The 27,952-nt window shown below is 32.7% G+C and overlaps 1 long non-coding RNA gene and 2 pseudogenes across 2 annotated transcripts; 1 reads left to right on the top strand and 2 right to left on the bottom strand.

Annotated features, from left to right (window-relative positions):
- Window positions 1–910: 910 nt before the first annotated feature.
- Window positions 911–4,439, top strand: LOC147910863 (uncharacterized; annotated as a pseudogene).
- A 3,004-nt stretch (window positions 4,440–7,443) lies between these two features.
- LOC147910862 (uncharacterized) lies at window positions 7,444–8,776 on the bottom strand (annotated as a pseudogene).
- Window positions 8,777–13,683: 4,907 nt separating this feature from the next.
- On the bottom strand, window positions 13,684–27,678 carry LOC147910861 (uncharacterized). 2 transcript variants are annotated; one of them, XR_015545093.1, is made up of 3 exons: window positions 26,579–27,678; window positions 16,280–16,385; window positions 13,684–15,311 (listed from the first exon to the last, which is right to left on the bottom strand). It is a non-coding gene; the product is annotated as an uncharacterized LOC147910861 (long non-coding RNA). The 2 variants fall into 2 exon arrangements; XR_015545092.1 differs by lacking the exon at window positions 26,579–27,678 and adding an exon at window positions 16,489–16,886.
- Between the last annotated feature and the right edge of the window lie 274 nt (window positions 27,679–27,952).

Below are 27,952 nucleotides of genomic sequence, written 5' to 3'. Positions count from 1 at the left end.
TTAATAAAAATATAGAAACGCGATAAACTGCAAAAAAATCTTCAATACATTTTATTATGCTATTTGATAAAATAGCATATATTATATCTTAATCTTTTTAGGACAGGATTGGCCAGTATACTGATCATAAACTTGGCGACTCTACGCAAGACATACATTCAATATATATATATATATATATATATATATATATATATATATATATATATATATATATATAGCCTGTAGCGTGACCTCGTGCGCGGCCGCGGAATCTCGCGCCGCTCAGACGCGACGCAGGGGAAGGCTCGAATACGTGCAAGCTCGGCAATGTACAATCTTGATACGACCAAAATACGTGCACTCATTTGCGATTATCCATCGACCTTAAGGGCTCTGACATAGAAAACCGAATGAACAAGTAAATCTTACGCTACAGACGATAGAGACGGTACGCGACAATACTACGGCACGGGACTTCGACGTAACATGCGATCCGCGATAAAGAAAACCGATAATAATTGACGAGGCTGTGGTCTTGGCGGACGCCCTGGAATTATCTCGACGATAAGGACCGTTCCGGGAGGCGACACGCGTACTCTAATCCCGCGAAACTCTAATACACGATCAAACGTGCACTCACTCTTATATCCGGTAAAAAAATCCGATAGCTACGCCTCCCGGACGCGGAACCCGGCGACTGTACAGAGGTGACGTTCGTCTCACCGGTTCCCTCGCAGGTGCTCCTAGCTGACCTCGGAAAGCTCTCAATCAGTTGGCGTCCTGCGTCCTCTCTTCGAGCGGGCCACAGCTCAAGTGCTGGCCGCTAATCCTCCCGGGCGCACGCAGGGCTCGTTTTCCCCGCGAGTTTTCCTTATCGCCTGCTTGGCGCGTGGCCCCGCGGCTTTCCGCTACTCGCGGAAACTGCATCATGTCTATCGCATGTGTCCTGGCGCGCGAAATTCGAGAGATCACTGTAGTCTTTCTCAGGCCGCCTCGTGGCCTCGAGGCGCCTCTCCGGGGCTCTCGCCATCCTTGTAGCGCAGAGTGGCCTTCCCCGTCAGGTCGTGCTGGCTCTCTATCCGCTTTGCGCCTGGAAGAGGGTGCGATAAAAGGTGCTTTGCGACAATACAAAAAAAACGTAACGAATGCGGGAAAGATATCACCTGCGTGCGACCCGGGGCCAGGTATCATGCCTCCCGGCGGTCTATCCTCAGCGGTCGCCTCTGGACTCTCAATCTTTGTCGTGCTTCTTTCTCTTCTCCCCGGTGAGATTGCGTCACTCCGCCAAGGTCGCGGGAGTCGCCGGCCTCTGTAACCCTCGGTACGGGAATACACCGAAACAGAAATAAAAAAACGGCAGCGCGGAGCGCGTAAGATACGCGAACGACGACGCGAGAGAAGCGCAGGTGCGTCCGCCCCCCCCCAAAATGTGAGTGGACCCAGGACGCTATACTGCACTATTAGGTCAGGCCATGCGGCCCTTGTGACGGACAGAAGACGTCATGTCACAATATATATATATATATATATAGATTGATTTTCTATAGAAAAATGAAAAATCCTTATCCTCAAAAGGTTAAATATAGTACATTATTTTTATATATCAAAATAGTACATTTAAATATGAACATTACAAATTATTCCACGTGTATTATTGAGTCAACTGTGTACAACCCGATGTATGAATGTTATAAATATATTACATATTATCATAGCATATACTATCATATATTATCATAGCATATACTAGCACATACTATTAGCCGTAGTTTGTCAAAATTTCATAAATAACATTGAATAAATAAGACAAAGGCAAGAAAAAGCTGTAATAGGAACTTGTTCCATTTTTTCAATACAATGCTATCAATAAATATTGATTGCATTCTTTACAATAATACACGTAGCAAATATAAAGATAAATATAAAAAATATATGATTTTATATCTCTTATATGTGCAGTGCAAATTTAGGTAATGCATAAAAAATGTGACTCCTTTTACATTTATATTTTTCATAATAAATGCATTTTTAAATATCTTTTTTAAGGCTCGAAAGCCATATTGATTGTCATCAGAATTGAGAAATATGTATAATAATTATTTACCATTTTAGTAATTATTTTGCGATTCTTTCTTTTTTGTGATATATTGAACAGATATTTCAGTTTGCTACATATTTTACAGATGCTGTTGGGGATAACTTTAAAAATTATTAAATAACAGTTTTTTGACAATTTAAACTTCATATATTATATCATTACATATTTAAATATACACTAATTTTAATAATATGAATATTGTAGAATATTGTATTATATTTTATAGGGCATTACTATCTTCATCCCTATGAAAATCATTCTAGTAATATGTAGAGCTATTTAAAAGAAAATTATGAAGTTAGTGCCAATGTTTCAACAAAATTTAAAATTTTTAATGAGTGATTATAAAGTGGCAGCCATGAAAGTGATAAGTGAACAATTTCCAAAAACAGAAGCACACGGATATTGGTTTCATTATAATCAAGTATAATAATTTTATATATTTTAAATAAATTTATTTACAGATTTCTATTATATTAAGATTTTACTAATAGATGCTCATTGAGCAAAATTTTAATTTGTAATATTATTTCAATAGTTTAGCTAGTATAGTAGTTTAGTTCGTAAAGTCCTGAAAAATTTCGAGGTGTATGTAGAATACGACTATAAAGTATATGCATGTACATATATAATAAGGGAAGATTACTGATGCACACTTTGATACCGACATATCACTTTGTTTTTAGACAATATTTCTTAAACAAAAGATAAAAATACAACTTCTGTTTGTAAAAATACAACTTCAAAAACATAATTATAAAAAGTGTCTTTTATCAGATAATATAAGCAATTTTTATAATACTGTTCGCAATTTTGCAATAATTAAGTGTTTCGTAAGATAAGCAAAAATGAGGGTCTGACAAAATGGACTTAAAAACTGACATAGTAGATCGTAATGCCTATATTCTCCTTTTCTATAGGATAAAGATATATCATATTCTATAAAAAAATAATTTGAAATAAGCATTTAAAATGACATAATATTATAATTATACAGTCGCTGTTATTATTTAAACTACGCAATTTGCAAAAGAACATTGTAAAAATTTTCTTCTCGGATTCATAGAATTTATTCTTAATTGATTTGGTATAGAAATAAGCCACAAACATATGAATTATGAGTTCGTATTTCTTCAATTAGTTAAACACATAATGTTTTTATTAATATTAATAAAGTGCAAAGGTTAATTTCTGAGAAATAAAGGAGTATCACTATAGGAGACCTATGTCAGTATCAATAACTTTCCCCTATATAGTATATAATTCATATTGAATTATTTAAAGCAATACAAATCAAGCTTCGACCATCATTAGATTTAAATTAATTTTTTTTATTGGTTGTTATCACAAGTCGGCCTATAAAATTTAATATTGTTTATATATTTTGTTTATTTTTTACTCTCTTTTATATAAATCAAAATTATTATAATATGAATATTTTCCTACAGACTCTTTTGCGTCATTAGCAACGATTAGGATTAATAGCTGCACCAAGAAACGTTTTATCTATGACAATGACAATGGCATTGATTTTTTTTTGTTTTGAGCAAGCTCTTGCCCTTATACAACTTAAAGTTAATAAAATTTCTTCTAAATATCCTACTGTCAATGATTTTCTAACTTATGTATGCAAAACTTGGTTGCAACTTACCATTGACATCCAAAGTTAGTGTTCATAATTGCTCTGCAAGAACAAACAATGTAACAAAGAATTTCTATAACGTAGCTGGAAAAAAATTCAGCAAAGCTTATAGAAACATTTGAAATTTCTTAGGTAATAATATATTGCTATATTTTAATATTTTACATAAAACAATATAAATAAAAACAAAACATTGTAATTGTAAAAAATTGTTAGATACTATTCTTAATTAACACATTTTTAATTTCACACATGAAACAATTAAATATAGATAAAATATTTTTATAGATAATCTTCTCAAATTAATAATTGATGAAGAACTAAAACTAAAACATCTACAAACAATTGAAACAGATGGACATTGTATAAATATCACAAGGTAAGATTATAAAATACGCGAAGCTCAAAGAAATTTTGCAATTGGTTAGGTAAGATAATAATTATTATGTAATACTTTCTTGAAATATCGCAATTGATAAAGCAATGTTGTACAGGCATTAAAAGATTGCAACATTTTCTTTTCAAAGAGTTTCGGAATGCAGCCAACTCACTAAGCGGTTCTTATTTATGGATTGTTCTTATTTATGGATCCATAATCTTTCAAAGATGCTGCATTTCGAAGCCCATCGAAAAGAAAGTGCAACCTTTTAGTTCCTGACTGTACACTATTTATATTCTTTTTAATAAAAAAGTTTTTAAATTAAGAATTAAGTAATTTTATAAATGTATATATCAACAGTTTTTAACATATGTATTATATTGTAACATTTTGTAATTTTATTATATATTATTTATCGTATTGCTTTTTAATACTCCTTTACGAATTATACTTTATAAACCTATTTTTTCTTTTTTATAGATTAAATCTGGAAGATTTTTTACGTATGTTCATTGATACATGTAAAAATATTTTAAAAGCCAACTTACTTTATGAAGATATTATTTATTTATTAAATTATCTATTATTAAGATTATTATTAATTTAAAAAAAAAATAAAAGCTTTTTCATTAGATTCTAAGAATCAAATATTAAAAGTATGAACCATTTAAATTTAAATTACTTTAGACTGAATTACATTCTGTTAGATTTTATTTTGATTCAAATTATATAAACGTCTAAATAAATCGCCTGAATAAAATAATTATTGAAGAAATTCATAGTAATAAAATTATTTTTATATTATGTAATTACATATTATAATATATAAATACATATAAAATTAACTCAAATAACATAATAATGTATATTATTATACATTTAATTGTAAATCTGTCTATTACATTGAATATTCATATTCAAAAATTTTTATAATTTTGATTATATTAGGTGTACAAATAAATTTGACAAAAGATGGCACCACTAGCAAGCTATGGTTAAAATTGTCTGATGTAAAACATTATATCATAAGGTTGGACATCTATTAATAACATAACCTTGAAATACTACCTTGAAATACTAGCGATTTTCTATCAGCATCATATTTTTTTTGTGCGAAAATGCTGAGTTTTGAGCCGAATAAGCGTCATTTGCGGGAACTTTTGATTTACTTCTTTAATTTGAAGAAATCTGCAGCTGAGGCTCATCGATTGCTTGTAGAAGCATATGGTGAGGCTGCCTTAAGTGAGAGAAGTTATGAATGGTTTCAAAAATTTAAGAATGGTGAATTTGACGTCGAAGACAAAGAAAGTCGCGGAAGGCCGAAAGTGTACGAAGATGCAGAATTGGAAGCATTATTGAATGAAGATTCGTGCCAAACGCAAAAAGAACTTGCACTTATATTAGAAGCGACTCAACAAGCAATTTCACATCGTTTGAAATCATTGAGAATGATTCAAAAGCAAGGGAATTGTGTTCCATGTGAACTGAAGCCGAGAAACGTTGAACGTCGATTTTCCATATGTGAAATGCTGCTTGTCAGGCATAAACGAAAGGGTTTTTTACATCGTATAGTCACTGATGATGAAAAATGGATCCACTACGATAACCCAAAGAAGAGGAAATCATGAGGATCACCATGCTTCAACATCGACAGCCAAGCCGAATATTCATGGAAAAAAACTCATGTTGTGCATTTGGTGGGATCAGCTAGGTGTCGTGTATTATGAGTTGCTCAAACCGAACGAAACCGTTACTGGGGCTCTCTACCGAACACAATTGATGAGAATGAGCCGAACACTCAAGGAAAAACGCGCCCACTACTACTCCAGGCATGACAAAATTATTCTCCTGCATGATAATGCTCGACCACATGTTGCGGCGCCGGTCAAAACCTACACTCAATTGGGAAGTTCTACCCCACCCGCCGTATTCACCAGACATTGCCCCTTCGGATTACCATCTATTTCGATCGATGGCGCATGACCTGTCTGAGCAGCACTTCACATCATATGAAGATATCAAAAATTGGATCGATAATTGGATAGCCTCAAAAGATGAAGCGTTCTTCTAACGTGGTATCCGTATGCCACCAGAAAGATGGGAAAAAGTAGTGGCTAGCGATGGACAATACTTTCAATAAAACATTATGTATCGTTCTTTCACAATAAATGCTTAATTTTTGATTAAAAACAGTGGAAACTTATTTGTACATCTAATACATTTAATTTAAATTAAATTAAATAACCATATATAAGAAAATTTGATTTTATCAATTTTATGCTATTGTATGAAGATTTATCTTGTTCTCTCCTATCTTCTGATACAATATTATATGCTTAAAATATAAACAATACACGAAATAAAAAGTAGTAAAAGTTTTTTTGAATTTAAACTTACTCATTGTGATTGAATTTCTATTTTCTTTAATTATGATAATTCTGTTATTTATTATTGAAAATATTAATATTAATGCACTTCGTTACAGAAAAAGTAATAGTTGTATATATGATTCACCGTCTGATGAAAGTGCTCTGTGTGTACTTTATAGAACAGAATAAAAAATATTACAGAATATTATAGAATATTTTACGTTACTTTCAAGTAACGTAAAAATAAATGACGCAAGGATATAATCTTTACAAGAATTATCCAATAATAGAAAAGAGAATAGCGTTTATACATAAAGCGTAAAAAAAATCGCTATCAAATACTAATAAAGGTAAGAATTAAAATTTCAATATCATATTTCTAGCAATACAAACTAACTGCCCTCATTCCAATTTTAATAAGTTCTGAATATGTTAAAATATAAATAAAATTAAAAAATACGCTTTTTTATGAATTCTGAGATGCAAGTTAAAAAAATTAAGATAAATAAAATCTTCCCGTAAGAATTCAATTTTTCTTTTGGCTGTGCCGCACTTGTCCGATGGCGCCTATTTTTGAAGGAGGGACCATGGGCGGACATTTAGAGTCCTTAATTTTTGACCTGGAACAAAAAAATGACAGTTTTTTAGGTTCTATATATCAATAGCTATGGAAGTACGTAGGATTTTTTCAATATATTAATTTTTCGCAAAATGGTGCATGTTTTAAGGAAAACTTGCAAATTTAACAAAAAAAAACGCCATAAAATTGTTGATAAAAAAAAACAATGTAATATAAAAAAAAACCCTACGCACTTCCATAGAGAAAGGTATTCTGAATATACTGTCAAAATTTGAAACCGATCGGTAAAGATTTATTCGAGTTATGTGTCCGCCCAGTTTAAAAAAAGTGGTTTCGAGAAAAACGCGTTTAAAGTTTTAAGTACTGTAAAATCATATAATATTTTTATATACCTCTAATCTGTGATGCCTGCGCCATACAATTGGCCTTCTTCATCTAACTCCTGCTCTTGTTTGGCCTTTCGAATTGTTTTCAGATCGATGCGGGCCTGTTTTGCGCCCTCACTCAAAGATCGTTCTGCTTTCTGTATGCGTTTCTCATCTAAGTCCATGCATAGTTCGTGACTTTTTGGGCCAATTTTCATGCCCATGATCTGGATTATATGTAAAATTGATATTAATCCGTCATTAAAAACACACGAAGCGATGTTCGTAGCAATGTCGATGATTATTTTGCCGGAATTCATAGTTCGGAGCCATCGCCCACACTGACGAGTTGAAGCTTTCATTGCTGTTTTGAGTGAAACCCCTGATGCAGCGAGTGAGAAGATCATCCGTAGTGAGTTGTTCGTAAACTGGCTTAATTGCTTCATAAACTATATCAGACATTAGTGATTTGTGCGTATAGGTAGCCAAAGTGTTAGATTTCGCCCTTTGCCACGAGCACCATGAATTTTCTCCAGTCGGGCAATCGTCGTGTTGGGGATGGTTATCCGTAGATATTTTGTGAAGTAATGTGGCCCATATAGCTGTCTTCATTTTTTCGACTGATTTGCAATTTCTACGAATAGCTAACCCGAAATATATAATATTGACAGTTCGTCGATCAGTTTGCCTGTCAATTTCCCTTTTCCTCCCAAGCCTTTTGTGCGTTTCTTCAAATTACGGAGGTGAGTGCCCATGCGTTTTTGTACGTGATCTACGCATTCCTTTTTAGTTATCGTCACGTTTTCGTACGGTTTAGCATCTGTGACCTTTGAAGGTTTTCGAGTCTCCATCGCCTACATAACTTACATACTGCACATCATGCAATGCTTCAGAGCGCTGGAACATTTCAATGACTGCATCCACCTCCATTTTTCCAGCCGATCCCTCGTGATTTGCTTCGCAATTGTCCACATGATTTTCTGCCCATTCCCTGTATTCGACGGTATGTTCTTTTTTCGCCCAGAATTCGCATGATTTGCAGTATTTTGATTTCACTAAGCATCGATAATTTTACCAATGTGCCAACCGATAAGTGAAACGAAACCATATAGAGATGAAAAGCCGCGTTTTCGCCATGATCCATCGCCCGACATCGTGATTCCGTTTTTTTCTCCATTCTCGACAGAAAGTCTTTTTTCTCCTTTCGCTGCATTTGACAGACTCCTCTCGGAAACGATTTTTGTTGCATTAGAAATATTTTCAATGATCCTGTCATAAACCGATTGATAGACCGGGCGGGGCAGTTCCATAAATGCACAAAATTTTCGTATGCCTTGCAAACCAACACCAAGCAATCGCATGGCAAGAATAATTCTGCGATTAATTTCGTAGGCATTCTTGATATATGGGCAACTCGGTATTTCTGTTTTGTCACATTTCTTACAGGATACAACAATTTAAAATCCTAATCCTCGTTTACTGCTTTCTGTGAAACTCACTTCAGAGTGACACACTTTACACACGACGATATTGGAAATGGCGGCAAAAACTGCTACAAAATTTACGATGTTATAGCGTAGGATATTAAACGTAGGATCCCATTCAATGTCGGTAACATCTCGCCCTTTCAATTTCTTTGCCGATGCGCTGACGTCTAAATCCTCCGGCTTTTCTATTTCATAGCGATTCAACGGCTCGCTTGTTTTTCTTTGTCGGTCTTTTTTCGTACGAATTATAACCTTTTGCACCTTTCTTTTCACGATAACTCTTTCTCTCACTCATAGTTTTCAATAATCACTGCTTATTATCACTATTATTCGAATATTATGGAACGTATACACGAGGCGAAGCGAAGCGAAAAAGCGTCCGTTTCAACAATTGACATTCGGTTTACTAACGTTACACACGTGTTCTTTGAATGTATATTACATATGGTGATACCTATATAGATATTCTTAAGTACTATAGACTTTTCGGAGGGAAGTTCCTTCTCCATCGACTGCCATTATATCTGCTCCCGTACTCATAAATTACAGCGCGCGCCGGAATCACAAAAGGCGCTCGGAGCATACCTGAGAGGCGTTGCCGCAGAATGGAAAATTTGAATATTCCGAAATTTTTGCGGCACTCCATCTTTTGGTATGTTATTCTTAAGACCCTAAAGCACCTTATAAGCGAAAAAAAATTTTTTCGATTTTTTCAAACTTTTACTGTGGTTTCCCCCCTTAAACAATTATCTTCATGGTTCAATTTATCCTTCAAAAATGAACCACAATGGACCACATGTTCACTTGCATCCATTGTAATTAATGTAATCTTTTTTTTATTTACGAGATATATCAAGGATTTATAAGTACTCAATTATTAAACCAGATGAACATGCAACGTTTTAAAACATTTATCATTAGTCCTATCTATAATTGTGTGAAGATTTATAATAATTTAAAGGAAAAGTGTCACAACACACTAGTCCCGTTCTACCCTACATCGAGACTTCGTACTAGATGATAGCAACACTTCTTCTACCGAATCGCAGTTTACGCTATCACATAATGTTCCACATTAATATTATATATATCAACTTATTTATACTTATAAATGTATTAGGTGTATATAATAACTTTGCTTCCGCCGTTTTTTTTCCGAAATTCTTTTAGGCTTTATTGTAAAAAACTGGTTATACATTTATGATTCAAAGTATTGTCCATCGCTGACTACTACTTTCTAGCATCTTTCGGGCAGCATACGAATCCCGCAAAAAAACTGATCATCTTTTGAGACTATCCACGAATCGATCCAATTTTTTACTTCTTCATAAGATCGGAAGTGCTGGTCAGCCGTGTGCTATTGATCGAAACAAGTGATAGTCAGAGGGAGCAGCGTCTGGAGAATACGACGGGTGGGGTAGGACTTCTCAATGTTTCCAAATATGTCTTGACCACTTTCACAACATGGGGTCGAGCATTGTTATGCTGCAAAATCACTTTATCGTGTCTCTCGTTGTATTGCGGTCATTTGTCTTTCAATGTTCGGCTCAAATGCATCAATTGCGCTCGATACCGATCGCCTGTGATTGTTTCAGTCACTGTCAGGTTTCAACAGCTCATAATACACTATGCCGTCCCACCAAATACAGAGCATGACCTTGGAGTCGTGAATATTCGGTTTGGCCATCGACGTGGAAGCATGGCCGGGAACTCTCCATGATTTTCTGTGCTTGGGGTTATCGTAATGAACCCATTTTTCGTCCCCAATCACAATGCGATGCAGAAATCCCTTCCGCCTTTGCCTTTCAAGCAACTGTTCACAAGCAAACAAACGTCGTTCAACATCTCTCGGCTTCAACTCATACGGCATCCAATTTCCTTGCTTCTGAATCATTTCCATGACTTTGAGGCGTTTTGAAATGGCTGGTTGAGTCACTCCCAATGATCGTGCCAATTCTTTTTGATTTTGACACGAGTCTTGAAAGTAGTCTCTCAAGTAATGCCTCCAATTCTGCATCTTCGAAAACCTTCTCTCTTCCACCGCTATGCCGGTCTTCGACATCAAAATCACCGTTCTTGAAGCGTTGAAACCACTCACGACACATTCTTTCACTAATATCGGTCATAAGTATTTGAGAGCATTCGATGAGCCTCAGCCGCAGATTTCTTTATATTGAAGAAAATTAAAATCTCCCGCAAATGACTGAGAATTTGGCTCGTAAACTGACATTTTCAATCGAGAATAACTTTATGATGCAGATACAAATCGACTAATGTTTCTATGGAGTTATGTTGATGCCCAAGTTTATTATATGACGTCTATGATCTATTTATTTCGACCACCACTTACCGCTAAAGCCATCTATAGGAAAACGGCGGAAGCAAAGTTATATACCTAATACTTACAATTTTCCCTTCAGTTGACGCTCGTCTATATGTTAACGTCAATGGAAAAAGATTTTGGCATATGATGAACAAAGTTTGTTATTATTTTATGTATGTTTACATTATCAGTTATTGCCATAGATTTGACAAAATTGTCAGATCTATGGCAATAGCGATAAATATATTTATATTTTGCACACAATATCTAACAAATCACTAACACTCCATTATTGTAAGACTCACTAACAGCTATCTGACTGACCTATTGACTTGGAAAATGACTGACAGCCGGAGGCTGTGCGAGATTTTATAGTAAAGATGTTCGTTGAAACATAGTACTATTCCAAAAGAACAATGTCTTGGTCAAAAATTTACACTTCAGCCGAAAAATACATCACGCAATCAAATGATATAATGAAACTTAACATTTTTAATTTCAGCATTTTTAATGTTATAATTATAATCAATGCGTTATATCAATGTATTACAGCAGCCGAAAGTACAACACCCCGATCAAAAGTTTATTTCTCACCCGAAAAATATATCACGCGTTCGAACGATTCCACGAATAAACTTCAGCATTTATCATGTTACGTCCTACAGATGCCACGATTCTTTTCTTCGGCTCCACGTCGTGACTATTGTTGGCGTATGCGAGACTCGAGCGGAGTCTAATAATGGCTTCTAATAACTGTCTGACAGAACTGAAAAGAGAGACCGGACAGGCTCCGCGAAAACTCGTAAATGTCAATCAACCCGGAAGGAATAACAACCTTAATGCAGACCCGAAAAGAGACAAGATTGCAAAAAACATTATAAATGCACCGAAGTCACGCAATAGTAAAAATCTAAACTTTGTCGTCCCAGACTGACCAACAATTTCCTCTTAGAAAAACAGGCGCCACGACACGTTTAAAAAACGCATGGGATAACTTCCCACGGTTAGCGTTATCTAAGATCAGACTGGTGACTGACAATGATTGCCCTGCACGTAAAACTAATTGTACACGATAACCATCTAGCCATATTTTTCGCGAGAATAACAGAATTCGTCATCCGTCTAGAGCAATCTTGTCTCTTTAAAAAAAAACGTAAATCACTTCTTTTCTTCTCGAAACTCCTCTAACGATGCACTTTAGATTGGACAACGATAGGACGCTATAAAAATCGTAAATCTCGTGTGACATTGCAACTAACTTTTGCATTCTAGACAAAGGGCACAACGCCCTTTTTTCGGGATATAAATAAAGGTCCCGCGGAAGCGTAGAGCGTCAGTACAAAACTCAAAATCACCCGGTTCAGTCAGTGAAGTTCGCGAGTTAAATCATTGTCGCGGGCAGTGCGGAAATCCTATCAGAACCCGCGATAATCACGCCAGTTCGTGGTTTCATACAAGTGCGAAGAGAAAAAGATTAATTGTGGGCAAATCGTCATTGCGATATATCACCAGATCATATATCACCAGATATACGCCACTGCGACTGCCCTTCTGGCTCTCCGTGAACAACGGATCTCCTCGGTCACATACTAACCGGTAGCTACTCGAGATCCCATGGACAGTCAGCTAACCAGTAAGTTGCCCTATCATTCCTTCCGGTTTATCTCCACGTCTCTCCGCATGGAAACATATATACAGACTTATACGCGTTTTCGACGAAACATACATATGGTATATTTTACCCTTCGGATTGTAGTGCGCATTAATACGTCCGTTAGAAAACGGGGACGAATTCCTTACGTCCGGAGGAGTAGGCGGAACCATCCCCTTGGCCAAGCCACAACCGTGCCGCCACAACCGACCGATGACCAATTTCTCGAGGTCTCACCAACATCAGAACAGACACAACCTTTAGACCTCACCTCTCCCCCTGTCATCGATCCCGCCATCCAAGAAATCCTAAACTATTCCCCTCTTCCTCTCGAGGAACGATTCTCTCTCCCTCCTCCTTTTGAGAGACGATTCCCTCTCCTTCCTTCTCTCGAAGAAAGATTTTCTCTCCCTCCTTCTTTGGATCAGCTCCCACCTCTTCCGTTTCAACCGAATCCCGAGCCGATCGACTGGGATCGGTTATTTAGACTATATTCGTCCCCCTCCAACGAAGATAGAATAGTCACAGTCTATATCCCAGGGAATCCCTTACACCGTCCTGTACAACACCTCATCTCGATGTGCTCCTGCATCACTTTCCTCATCTTCAATACCCAATAACTTTTTCCTCTTCTCATACACACACACATGAGCGCGCGCACACACACACGCACGCACGCACACACACACACACACACGCGCACACACACACACACACACACACACACACGCACGCACGCACGCACGCACGCACGCACGCACGCACGCACATCTCCATAATATATTGAATACATGTACAAGGATAAAATTTCTTATTTTTATATAAAAAAAAGTTTATTATACATATGGTATATAAATATTTTATATAACCTAATATTCCTTCCTTTTTTATTATTAATAAATGTAAGTTAGTATATTTCCCTAGCTGTCATTTATTGGAATTACCTCTCACATTCCTTTCCCTTTAAACACCTGAGATCGTACGAGGTCCAGTCCCGGGTCAAAAGGATTAAGTTCCTTGACTCAAAAAGTAGGTCCGACGTTCGCACTGTCCCTCGGAACAGGTTTCATAGGTCTCTTCGGGACGTTGACTCATATCCCGGGACCGAAAAGATGCGTGCGACTCACAAGTATTCGCCTCTGTGCGTATATCTGTGAGATTGAGTCTAGCCGTCCTGTCACCCTCTCCATTCTCCCTCATTGTCTCCTTCACCGAATTCCTAAGAGTTTGGACATAACAATCAGTTGCAATTAGATCATCAGTTATAATTAAATCATCATAATAAATATCAGCAACAAAATGTATAATGCCTCGAGTAAAATCATATGCCTCAACCAAAAAGTATACAAGAAGACGTCGCGCTTGAAAGAATCCTCAATATTTTTCACTTGCAGTGCTTCGTGTACTATTGCGCGTATATATCTATTGAATAATTAGACAAATATTTAATAGATATCAGACTAATATTTAACAGCTATAAACAGCTTTCAAACAACTATCAGACCATTATCGGTCTATTTTCAACTCCATTTACTATATATTATATTTACTTAAATGTCTAGTGATCAGGGTAATGGAAATAAAAACATATTAATGTGAGATAACATATATTTTATTTAAAAATCTTACAATTCTTCCAGGCGTCGCGACCACCAGTTAAATATTTTAAATACATTTTGCAAAGCATAATTTTTTGCATGTTTCCCATATCGTATAGTATTATAATCATCCAAGTTAGTTAAAGATTCCATGTCTTCGCAAACTGCATTCAGAGTCTCAATGTACATGCGTTCTCACTCATCGTCCAGAAACAAACCACATTCGTTTCTCGCGTCCCTTGACGTACACGGTAGCATCATCTTCAAATACAGCCGCCGTGATCAGGCATTTCGCCTCACTGTATGAGACCATCCCGTCCTCCCATCGCAATCCGTGGTGATAAGCATTCAACTAGGAAGCGCAAGACCTGTCGGATCTTGTCAAAAATTTCCATGGCACGGGACTCGTAAAAATGTAATGTGTAAGAACGGTCCCCTGTTTCAGCACTGCTTCTTTTACGATAAATCTTTTTTCGATAATGAATCCTTGCAGATCCACAAACATTGAACCATGAGCAATTCTTCAAGAATTTTTGTGTTTCACCTGGCCTTTCTCTCCTTTCAAAGTTCTAAATACTTGCTGACCTTGCAATTTATCTGCATAATCTTGCGTACTACGTTGAATAACGGACAGAACTCGATTACACGATCGTGTATGATGAAGTAATAGGCAGTAGTATTGGCGGGCACATTCTTCTTGCAGTCAAATTCTATGCGTATGTCCACAGTGGTGCTCTTGACGGATTTGTTTTCGCGAGCACTCAATGACCGTAAAAGATTTTCTCGATAAACGAGAGCAGCGTTTCGAAGCAGTGTCACGTCATACGACCACCTAAGCTGAAAAATATTTTTCATTCTTATTTTAATCATATACATTTTTTATTATTATTATCATCACCACTCTTGTTCATACTAGATGAGTTATTGCATTGACTCTGCTTGTTTTCTTCCTTTTTCTAACGTTCAGAATGAATTTTGCATATTATTGGGTCATCTAAAAAGTATCCGCGGTTTTTTGTCACTAGATATGTGTTGATGGTCATATATCTAGTGACAAAGTACCGCGGATACTTTTTAGATGGCCCAATATATTCATTATAATGTTTTGTTCATTATAGTAATAAACAGCTGACCCTTAAGCAGCGATCTTATCGGTTAATTACTTTAATATCTTAATATTTCTTCAAAACCTAATGTATATAACCAAGAATGATCATTAGAACTCTGATACATAAGAATTATCTATATCTTGTCCATTCTAATACTTAAAATACAAGATTTAATTCATAAAAGACCAATCAGAAGGCTGAAAATATGGTGACTTCCCACAATTTATTCGCAATACTAAAAAATATCAGTAAACCATAGAATACAATGCAAAGAATCTAAATATTGGGTCATCTAAAAAGTATCCGCGGTACTTTGTCACTAGATATATGACCATCAACACACATCTAGTGATAAAAAACCGCGGATACTTTTTAGATGACCCAATAATAAGTTTTCACACTCTTTGGAAATGCCTTAAGCCTAATTGACTTTCCAACAATTGCTAATTTTAATTCGAACTCTTAGCATTCACGTAAGAGCCAATAACAATAACGAATCCTTGAAAATCCTTAATATTAATTGCTATAAATTCCATTATCAAAAAAACTATGGATTAAATCAAAGCCTGAATAACCTAGTAACCCTAAGTATCTCTTGTTACCTTATGTAATCTTATATAACAGAACTATATTCAGACGCTTATTTAAGACAAACCCTTTGAGTTATAAATATAAAGTTGTATAATTGAAACCTACACATTCCATTTTCGTATCTATGAATTTATCCTTTTTATTATTCCTATACCTAATAAATTATTAGAGAAACTATTCTTGCAATCCGAATCCTTGCCTCACTGAATTCCTGCAATCAAACAGAGTTAATTAATAATTAAATATAAAATCATTAATAGAGAGAATTATTAACTAACAAATTATTGTGAACAATTAACCTTAATAAGCAATACCTTTTATGCTGAATTATTATAGACCTCAATCCCACATATAAATTCTTTAATATGATATACATAATAATAATAAATTCTTTAATATGATATACAAATTTCCAACAATATAGGAGATATCCTAAGACCTTCGATTGGACAATAATATTATCCGTTAATATCTAACTCCAAATCCATTGTTTATTATCTTTTTTTAGCTGAACGTTATCTAAAAACAATTTTACAATTGTAACGAACCATTATTAACAATTGTTACATCAAATAATTAGATGCGACATTATTACATTGTATGTAAAGCGAATCTAAATTTAAAACGATATTAATATTGCAAAAGACGAGAAAGATATTTTATTTTTGAATCACAGCAAATTAGACGTGTTATTTAATAAAAAGAATCATATGTAAACTTATTTTATGATAGGAATAAGAAATCGACCAATCATATGTAAGATATCATCAGTAATCATATGTAAGTCTAATGTCAATTTCATATAATATTAATATAAATCCTAATGCATTAAAATAAAATCATTGAAATCATTTTTCTTTTGACTAAAAGAATATCGTTCTCGCAACAGAATAAGCTTTGCCATAGCACTATGATTAATACTTTGCTTAGATTATCCGATCACGCCACTAGCGACCTACATATCCTATACTAAGTCATAACTATTTTTAGATGCACAATCATCCTGACTCACCATTGTAACCTTAGACTCCGCATAACTTATCATATAAGGAGCGAACTATAGATCTTATCATATAAGGAGTGAAACTTGCGATTATGCTAATACCTTATAAGGAGCGTTACTCATAGATTTCGATGAATCATGTAACCCACTTTTTTGCTATATAAGCAGCTTCCTTCCTTTAAGCTACGGAGACTTAGAAATTTTTTCGTGATATATATATATATATATATATATATATATATATGTATACATATATACATAGGTAATTTAAACATATTGATTATTTTTCTAATTATTAATTTATTTAATGAAAAAATTTAATCATGAACAAATTTACTTAATTGTATATTATTTGATATAAATTGATATATAAATTCATATAAATTTAGTATAAAATGATATGAAACGTATCTACAATAGTTATACAAAATATTTCACAATAAATAAAATGTTTTTAAAGAAATTACTCATTGATATTACATACTTATTGGTATTACATACTCGAAATAACAAGCAAGTTAATCTCAGCAAACACATATAAATAAAACTTGTACTGTATAACATATACGTAAATGTACAATATCTGTGTTATGTATAGTAGTTATGCTGGGATAAGTTCATGATAAGATAAGTCATTAAAAGGTGAAAAATATAATTTCCTTGGAATATTCTCTTCTTCATTTGTCTTTTAAGTGCAATAATGATCAATAGGATCACACACACACACACACACACACACACCACAATTTAATATTTAATAATTATTTGCGATAATAAATAACAACAGTTCTACTTATATATGTTACACACATTTGATCACGCAATTGATATGATGACATTTTAATTCTACAGCCCTTATAGGCGGTTGCTATATCTCGATGGTACGAAAAGCTGCATGAATAAATTATTACATGTTAGCATAATCGGAAAATCTTACAAATGACAGAATAAATCTAGCGAATAAATCACGTTATGCAATCATCTTAGCAGGAAACCTCTTTTCAAAAATTTTATTTTATGTAACATTATTATTATTACTGTTACTTTTATTAATATCAAAGTAATTAATATCAAATAAGTCATTGCATTGATTTTCCTTCTCTTTTCTCTCTCTCCTACTTTCAAAACAAATCCCGCACATTATCGTCTTGAACAGCTGATTTTTAGGCAGCCAATCCTATTGGATCACTTTATTGTTCTAATAATTTTTCAGAAATCCTATGAACATAACTCAGAATAATTATTAGAACTTTGTTACACAAGAATTATCTATAATTTGTTCTGTTTTGATAACTAAAATACAAGATTTGACTCACGAAAGATTTCAATTAATCAGAAGGCTAGGATTATAAATGCCTTTCTATAATTCTTTTGCAAAAAATATCAGTAAACCATAAAATAGAATGCAAGAGATCCAAATAATAAATTTTCACACTTTGGAAATACTTTAAGCCTTATTCACATTCCAACAATTACTAAATTTAAACTCAAACTCAAAATTTATTTAAAAATCAATAACAATAATGAATCCTTTATAATCATTGCCAATTTAATTATCAAAAATAATTTCATTATCGATCAAGGCATGGATAACCTAGTAACCTGATTAAGTGTCCCTTTTTTCAAATTAATTGACGATAGAAATTCACGACAATCGTTATAAATAAACTCTCGCGACTACCTAGAAGTCATAAATCCAAAAATAACAAATACTAAAATTAACGGTTCTAGTAAGTTACTTTACGTAAATCTCTATATATTTACATTATGGTATATAACAGAACCGCATTTGGATGCTTAAGACAGACCCTTCGAGTTATAGATATAAAAGTTATACGAAATTAAAGCCTGCAATTTCTACTTCCCAAACATACCTATAAACTTATTTTTTATCATTCCTACACTTAACAAATTATTAGAGAAACCACCCCTGCAATACCCGTATCCATATATAGTATACATTCGACAGATCTTATATACATAACGAATTAAACCGTCTCAATGATTCCTGCAAACTAGTAGAACTAATTAATAATTAAATATAAAATCATTACTAAAGAAACTTATTAACTAACAAATTGTTATAAACAATCGATCCTATTAATCGCTACTCTTTATACTGAATTATTATAAAGCTCTAGCCCCACACATAAAATCTTTAGTATGATCTATATCCGAATTCTCAAATAATATAGGAGATATTCTAAAAAATCCAATTGGACAAGAATACCATATATTAATATCCAAATCATTTGTTTATTACCCTTTTCAGTTGAATGTTTTCTAAAAACAATATAACAATTTCACGAACCATTATTATATATAAAATGGATTTAAATCAAAATTAGTATTAGTATTGTAGAAAGACGAGGAAAATATAAGATTTTATGATTCACAGCAAATTAGACGTGTTACTTAATAAAAAGAACCAATGTAAATTTATTTAATGATAAGAATAAAAAATTCTTATTTCCTATTCCTAGATGCGACATTGTTGGGGGTGCATTTCTCATTCGGTTAAGGAAGTTAAAATCCCAGGATAATTAGCTGCTTTCTACATCTGAAGACTGGTTTGGAATTGTTGGTCGTCGCAGAACAGCTTCCTACTTCAGTTGAAATGCGTGGTTTTAAATAAAACGATGAGCACGTGATGTTTAAGTTATAGTAAAAATATGATTTTATTTTAAATAATGGTTGTGGTTACAATGAAGTATAATATTAATTAATTACAGGAACTAAAGGAACTGACTTCTAAGTAACGAATGAAGTTAAAGGGAAGAATTTCGAAGTAGTCGTCTGTAAGTAACACTTTCTGCTCAAGGAAAAAAATCTATGAACAAGGAATAACAAATACTTGAATGTTTGAAAATAATGATGCGTCATTTAAGGGAAGGAAGCTTATATAGCAGAAATGGGCATGATTCATCAAGATCTATGAGTAATGCTCCTTATAAAGTAATGGCGTGATCGCAAGTTTTGTTCATTATATGTAAGATTTATGGCTCGCTCCTTATGATAAGATATGTGTCTAGCTCGCTTACAATGATGAGTCAGGATGACTGTGCGCCTAAAAATAGCTACGATTCTTGATGTGAAGTATGTAGGTCGCCAATGAATGGATGATCTAAGCAGAGCATGAGTCGTGATGCTATGGCAAAGCTTATTCTATGGGACGATATTCCTTTTACTTAAGAAATAGTTAATAATTTTATTCGTTTCAATGTGTGCAAGAATTATTATTAGATGTGTTTTACATATGATTGGTAGATTTCCTAGTCTTATTATTAAATAAATTTATTGGGTCATCTAAAAAGTATCCGCGGTTTTTTGTCACTAGATGTGTGTTGATGGTCATATATCTAATGACAAAGTACCGCGGATACTTTTTAGATGACCCAATACATTGGTTTCTTTCATTAAGTAACACGTCTAATTTGCTGTGAATCATAAATAAAATATCTTTCTCGTCTTTCTACAATATTAATATTATTACTATTTTTAATACGGATCAATTTTACATATAATGTAGTATATAATTATTTTATGCATAATAATGGATCGTTACAATTGTTATATTGTTTTTAGATAACGCTCAACTGAAAAAAGTAATAAACAAATGATTTGGAGTTGGATGTTAATGAATAGTATTCTTGTACAATTAAAATTTTTAGAATATCTCCTATATTATTGAGAATTCGGATATAAGTCATACTAAAGATTTTATGTGTAGGGCTATGATCCATAATAATTCAACATAAAATGTAGTGGTTAATAGGGTCGATTGTTTATAACAATATAATTTGTTAGTTAATAATGTTCTTTAGTAATGATTTTGTATTTATTTTATTTTTAGTTCTACTAGGTTTCAGGCGAGAATTCAGTGAGGCGGTTCAGGTTGTTATGTATACGAGATCTGTCGAATGTATATGGATGCGGGTATTGTAGAGATGGTTTTTCCAATAATTTGTTAAGAATGATGAAAAGATATAGGCATGACTGAAAAGTAAAAATTGCAGGCTTTAATTTCGTGTAGCCCTTATATTTATAATCCCTCGAAGGGTTTGTTTTAAATAAGCGTCTAAATACGGTTCAGTAATATACCATAATGTAAATATTGTATATATAGAGGTTGACGTAAAGTAACTTACTGGTATCGTTAATTTTAGTATTTGTTATTTTTGAATTTATGACTTTTAGATAGTTGCGGGAGTTTGTTTATAAGGATTATAATCTTGTCGTGGAGTTCAATTGTCAATTAATTTGAAAAAAAGGGCATTTAGTCAGGTCACTAGGTTATCCATGCTTCGATTAGTCGATACCTTTTGCAATGAAATTTACAAAAATTAATATTGGTTTTTAAAGGATTTGTCATTGTTATTGACTTTGAAATGAATTTTGAAAGTTTGAGTTTAAGTTTAGTAGTTGTTGGAATGTGAATTAAGCTTAAGATATTTCCAAAGGTTGAAAACTTACTGTTCTCTTTTGCATTCTATTTTATGGTTTACTGATGTTTTTTGGCATTGCAAAGGAATTATGAAAGAAAAACTATATTCCTAGCCTTCTGATTTAGTTGAAATCTTTCAAGGGTCAAATTTAGTATTTTAATTATTAAAACAAAACAAATTATAATTTTTGTCTAGCAGAATTCTAATAATCATTCTGAATTATGTTTACAAATTTTTAAGTTGTTAGGATAATAAAATAATGAATTAATAGGATTGCTGCCTGAAAGTTAGCTGTTCAAGACGGTAATGTGCGGGATTTGTTCTTAAAGTATGAGAGAGAGAGAGAGAAAAGAAGAAAAATCGATGCGATTTAGTATATATATATATATATATATATATATATATATATATATATATATATATATATAATATGTATATATATATATACATATATATATATGTATATATATATATATATGGATAAAAGAATAGTAATAATAATAATAAATTAAAAAAGATTTTCAGCTTAGATGATTGCATGACGTGACAGGAAACACGACAACGGCAACCGCAACGGCAACATGGTAACGGCATCATGGCTACGGCAACTCTGCAACTCGGCAACGGTAACGGCAACGGCAACAGCAACGTCAACACGTCAAGAGCAACGGAAAAATGGCATTTGCAACGGCAAAGGCAACGGCAAAGGCAACATCAATGTTAACGGCAACGGCAAAGATAACATTAACGACAAAGGAAACGATAGCGTTAAAGACAACGGCAATGGTAAACGACAAAATTAATGACAACGACAACCGCTAATGATAACGGAAATGGCAAAATTAATGCCAACAGCAAAGGCAACGATAACGGCAATAACAGTTAAAGATAACATAACGAAACCTTTAACGGTAAAGTTAACGATAAATAGTAACGTTAAAGTAATATTAACGATAAATTACGTTTTGGTAACTTATTCATGTCATTTCATATTGTTTTTTAAATATAATTTATAAAAAAACATTATATTTTCATTATAAAAATAATATATTAATTTTATATATTTATTTAAAAATTTTTTAAATAAATTTTCATAATATTTTCTATATTATGCCTTATAAGCTATCTAAATATTATAATAACTAAATTATAAAAACTATACAGATACAAATATTATAATACTAAAATAAACAAAAATAAATATAAATATATACAATTTATAATAAATATAATTAAATTTTTTTTCTATAAACCTAATAATAAAAATTTTACCTATAAATTCTACCTAACTTTTAACTCTAAAATTATTAAACTTCACATATTAACTGGATTATAAATTCACCTACATAATCTCCTTAAAAATCATATAGAAAAAAATATATATAATAATATAATCCTAAAAATTTTCTTATAATAATAATTGTCTATATTAAAACCACTCCCATTAAACAACACTCCAAACTAATTAATTTTACTAATATAGGTAAATAAACAATAAGATAAAAAACAAGACCGTTTATGTATATATGTAATATATATATTTTCAAATAAATGAATTAATTTCAGAAATGATAATTACGTGCCGATATAGTTGTCGGCATTAAACGCAATTGATCTGAAATATTAATAATCCCCCCAAATTTCCCAAATTAATCTTAAAAAACTGTAATAAACAGGCAAATAAATTATATAATAATCAAAATAAAAAATCCAATTTACTAATAACACTAAAATTATTAAAAATATTATAATAATTATAGACACATTAATGATCTTATCTTCCTTAATATTTATATGTCTATAAAATTTTAATCTTCTATTAAAAAATAAATAATATATTAATCGAATTGAATAAGACACTGTTAATAATAAAGATAAAATAATTATAATAAATATAAATATATTTACTCCTCTTTTTCTATAAATTATCTTTATAATTAAATCTTTTCTATAAAATCCCGATATAAAAAGAACACTACTTAATGATATATTTTAATATACTTACTACTTTAACATACTTAATGAAATTAATAACCTTATTATTACATTATTAAATTTCCTAATAATCGAATATCCTGAGTATTTTTCATTGAGTGGATAACAACCTCTGCAGCCATAAATAATATAGACTTAAAAATTGCATGTACTAATACGCTATTAATTTAAACCCAAAACTCAAAATCATTATTATCAATCCTAATTGACTTAGAGTCGATAATGCAATAATTTTTTTTAAATCATTCTCAAAATTAGCTATAATTCCAGATATAAATATAATCATAATACATAAAAAACCTAAAATCGCTCTTACATTCGTCTCTATTAAAAATCTATTAAAATATATCTTCACAGTAACCAATGTTGAAGAATGAATTAATGCTGATACTGGAATAGGGGCGTCCATAGCTAACGATAAGCACAGAAAAGGGAATCTCTTTAGTAATAGCCGCCAATATTAATAATAACATTCTACGCCCTCTTTAAACATAACCATCTTCTATCTTCCTACTATTATCATTATTCTCATTGTTATTAAAATCCCAACATTTCCAATTCGGTTACACAAAACTGTAATCCCAGAATTATAAGACACATAATTATGATAATAAACTACCCCTAATTCATTCCACTCTATTAAAATTATAATTACATTAGGACTAATCACTATTAAAATTATAGATAAAATAAATAACAACAATAAATAATTAAATCGATTTATATACTTTTCTAATCTTGTATATACCATTCTATATAATATAATTATTGAAGAAATTAATATAATAAATCTAATAAACAATATAGAAACTCAATCAATTAAAAAAATAAACTTCAAATTTGTAGCATTCAACTAAAAAAAAACTAAAATAACTAAAACTCTAAAGTAACTATTAAATCTAAATAATAAAATTTAACATTCACTATTCTCAAAATTATAAATATTCAAAATATATATATAAAAAATAACGCATTCAAAATATTAATTTAAGATTCAAAATTACACATATCCTTAATCCTACAAACTAATATTTTCTGCTTTAAACTACTTAAATTTTATTTATCTTTACAACAATATTCACTAAATATTTACTCATTTTTTTAAAATTATACATAAATATAATTAAATTTAGTAAATATATTAATAAAGGAAAAAAAAGTATAATTATAATAAAATTATATATTCTTTTAAATTAAAATTATAAATTTTATTTTTATAATAAATATTTTTCCCGTGATAAACGTATGAAAATAAATACAATGAAATAGTTCCTCTAGAAAAACAAATTAATATTAAATATATTAATATAATATCCCAATTTAAAATTCTTATCAATATTATTATCTTTCCTATAAAATTTAATGACAAAGGGAAAGAAAAATTTATAATACAAAATAAAAACTACCATATTATAGCTATAGGTAAATTACTATATCCTTATTTAAAAACATTAATCTCCCTGATCGTTTATGATACAAATTTACCATATATAAAATATTTCAGAAAGACATGACCCATGAGAAATTATCATCACATATCCTCCAATACCTACTTTAAAAAAAAGTCATCAATTTACACAATATTAAATTCATATAAACTACTGAAGAATAAGCTAACATACTTTTTATATCAATCTGTACTAAACATAAAATTCTTATCATAATTCTTACCAATAATCCCAATTCTAAAAATAATGTACCCATATTTAATCCTAACTTTATAATATATTTTTGACAATCAAATTAATCCATATCCCCCATCTTTAATAATACTCCACCTAAAACTATCCATAAATGGGCCTCAACATGAGCCTTAGGTAATCAAATATGAATTAAATAAATAGATATTTGAATAAAAAAAGCTACATAAATCATTAAAAATCTTCAAAAAGTAAAATCATAACTTCCCATAACCATTATTAATTTAAACTTAACAATTATTCTATATATATATAATCAACGGAAGAAATAACAATCTTAATGCAGGCCCGAAAAGAGACAAGATTGCAAAAGACATTATAAATGCACCGAAGTCACGCAATAGTAAAAATCTAAGCTTTGTCGTGCAAGACTGACCAACAATTTCTTCTTAGGAAAACAAGCGCCACGTCGCGCTTAAAAAATCATAAAACGCATGGGATAACTTCCCACGATAGCGTTATCTAAGATCAGACTCGCGACTGACAATGGTAGCCCTGCACGCAAATCTAGTTGTGTAACCATCTGTTTATCTAGCCATATTTTCCGCGAGAATAACAGAATTTGTCATCCATCTGGAGCAATCTTGGCACTTTAAGAAAAAACGTAAATCACTTTCTCGAAACTGCTTTAACGATGTATTTTAGATTAACAACGATAGGACGCTATAAAAATCGTAAATCTCGCGTGACATTGCAACTAACTTTTGCATCCTAGACAAAGAGCACAACGCTCTTTTTTCGGGGTATAAATAAAGGTTCCGTGGAAGCGCAGGGCGTCAGTACAGAATTTTAAACCACTCGGCCCACATCAGTGAAGTTCGCGATCCAAACTATTGTTGCGATCAGTACGAAAATCAAGCTAACTCGGTTCACGTCAGTGCAGTCCACGAGTTGACGTATTGTCGCGGGTAGTGCGGAAATTATTAAAACCCGCGTTAATCACGCCAGTTCGCGGTTCCACGAGTGCGAAGTTATGGGAAAATCGGCACTGGAATCATTAGGCGTACGCCACTGCGACTGCCCTTCTGACGCTCTCCGCAGACGACGGATCTCCTTCGACGAATCACCCACCGGAACCTACCCGATATCTTGGGGGCAGCTAACAGTAAGTCGCTATTCCTTCCAGTCGATCCCTTCGTTTTCCCGCATGGAAACACATACATTTGTACCTATATACACTTGGGCGCGTTTCCAACGAACATGCACACACATAATTCTAACCCTAACACATCATTTTAACCCTTCGGTTTGCAGTGCGTACCATTAGAAAACGTGGACGATGAAAGAAAACTTCCTATGTCCAGAGGAGTAGGCGGAACCGTCCCCTTGGACCACCCACAATTGCGCCGATTGACGAGCAATTTAGCGAGATCTCCTACTTACCAACACTAGAGACACAACCTTTAGATCTCACCTCTCCTCCTGTCATCGATCCTGCTATTCGGGAAATCCTGAATTATTCCCCCCCTCGAGGAACGATTCCCTCCCCTTCCTTCTCGCGAAGAAGGATTTTCTCTCCCTCCTCCCTTGGATCAGCTCCCACCTCTCCCGTTTCAACTGAATCCCGAACCGATCGACTGAGATCGATTATTCAGGCTATATTCGTCCTCCTCCAACGATGGGGATAGAGTAGTCACCGTGTACATTCCCGGAAACCCCACTCCTTAGACCGTTCTTTACAAGCATCTCGATGTGTTTCGCAACACTTTCCTCGCCTCCCATACTCGTTAACCCTTTCCTCTCCACGCATACGCGCGCGCGCGCGCGCGCGCGCACACACATACACACACACACACACACACCCATAAGGTGTTAATTATATTTTTATATAAAAAAAAAAGTATAGAAGAAGTCTATTATATGTAACATTTTTTTTTTATTTTTTCATTGTTAATAAACGTAACTTAGTGTATTTCCCTCTCTTTTTTTATTAAAATCACTTCTCGCATTCACTTCCCTCTAATATCTGAGGTCGTACCCGAGGTCCAGTCCCGAGAAAAGGATTAAGTTCCTTGACCCAAAAAATAGGATCGACGTTCGCACTGTCTATCGGAATAGATGTCATAGCGTCCCTTCGGACGTTAACCCATATTCCGGGAGCGAAAAGGTGCGTGCAACTCACAGGTATTCACCTCCGCGCGTATATCTGTGAGATTGAGTCTAACCGTCCTTCCATACCCTCTCCATTCTCCCTCATTGTCTTCTTGACCAAATTTTCAAGGATTTGAACGTAACAATAGCAATATATATAATTATTGACATATTCACTATCAATAATTCAATTACTATTAATATAATTAATATATGCTTATATATTAATACGAATAATAATAAAGAAATTAGAAAAACTCATTCCTATATTTATTTTAATTTGAATTCAAATTAAAATGTAGAATTATTAGGAAAAAAATGAGTTACATTTAAATAAATTATTACAAATTTTAAATTTTAAATATTTAAACGAAGAAGGATTTAATAGTAAATGTATTAAATTTAATAAATTGAAATTTAAATAAAACATGTACAAATCGACAGTCATTTTCATAAATAAATAATTGAAGAAAGTCGTAACAAAGTAAATGTACAGGAATGTGTTTACATTCAATTTACATGATAAGAGTATTGAAGATAAATG

This window comes from Acromyrmex echinatior, chromosome 1 (assembly GCF_024713525.1).
Source record: "Acromyrmex echinatior isolate Ae372 chromosome 1, ASM2471352v2, whole genome shotgun sequence".
Taxonomy (NCBI): domain Eukaryota; kingdom Metazoa; phylum Arthropoda; class Insecta; order Hymenoptera; family Formicidae; genus Acromyrmex; species Acromyrmex echinatior.
The sequence above is the reverse complement of the archived record's forward strand: the minus strand, read 5'-3'. Positions and strand labels throughout refer to the sequence as shown.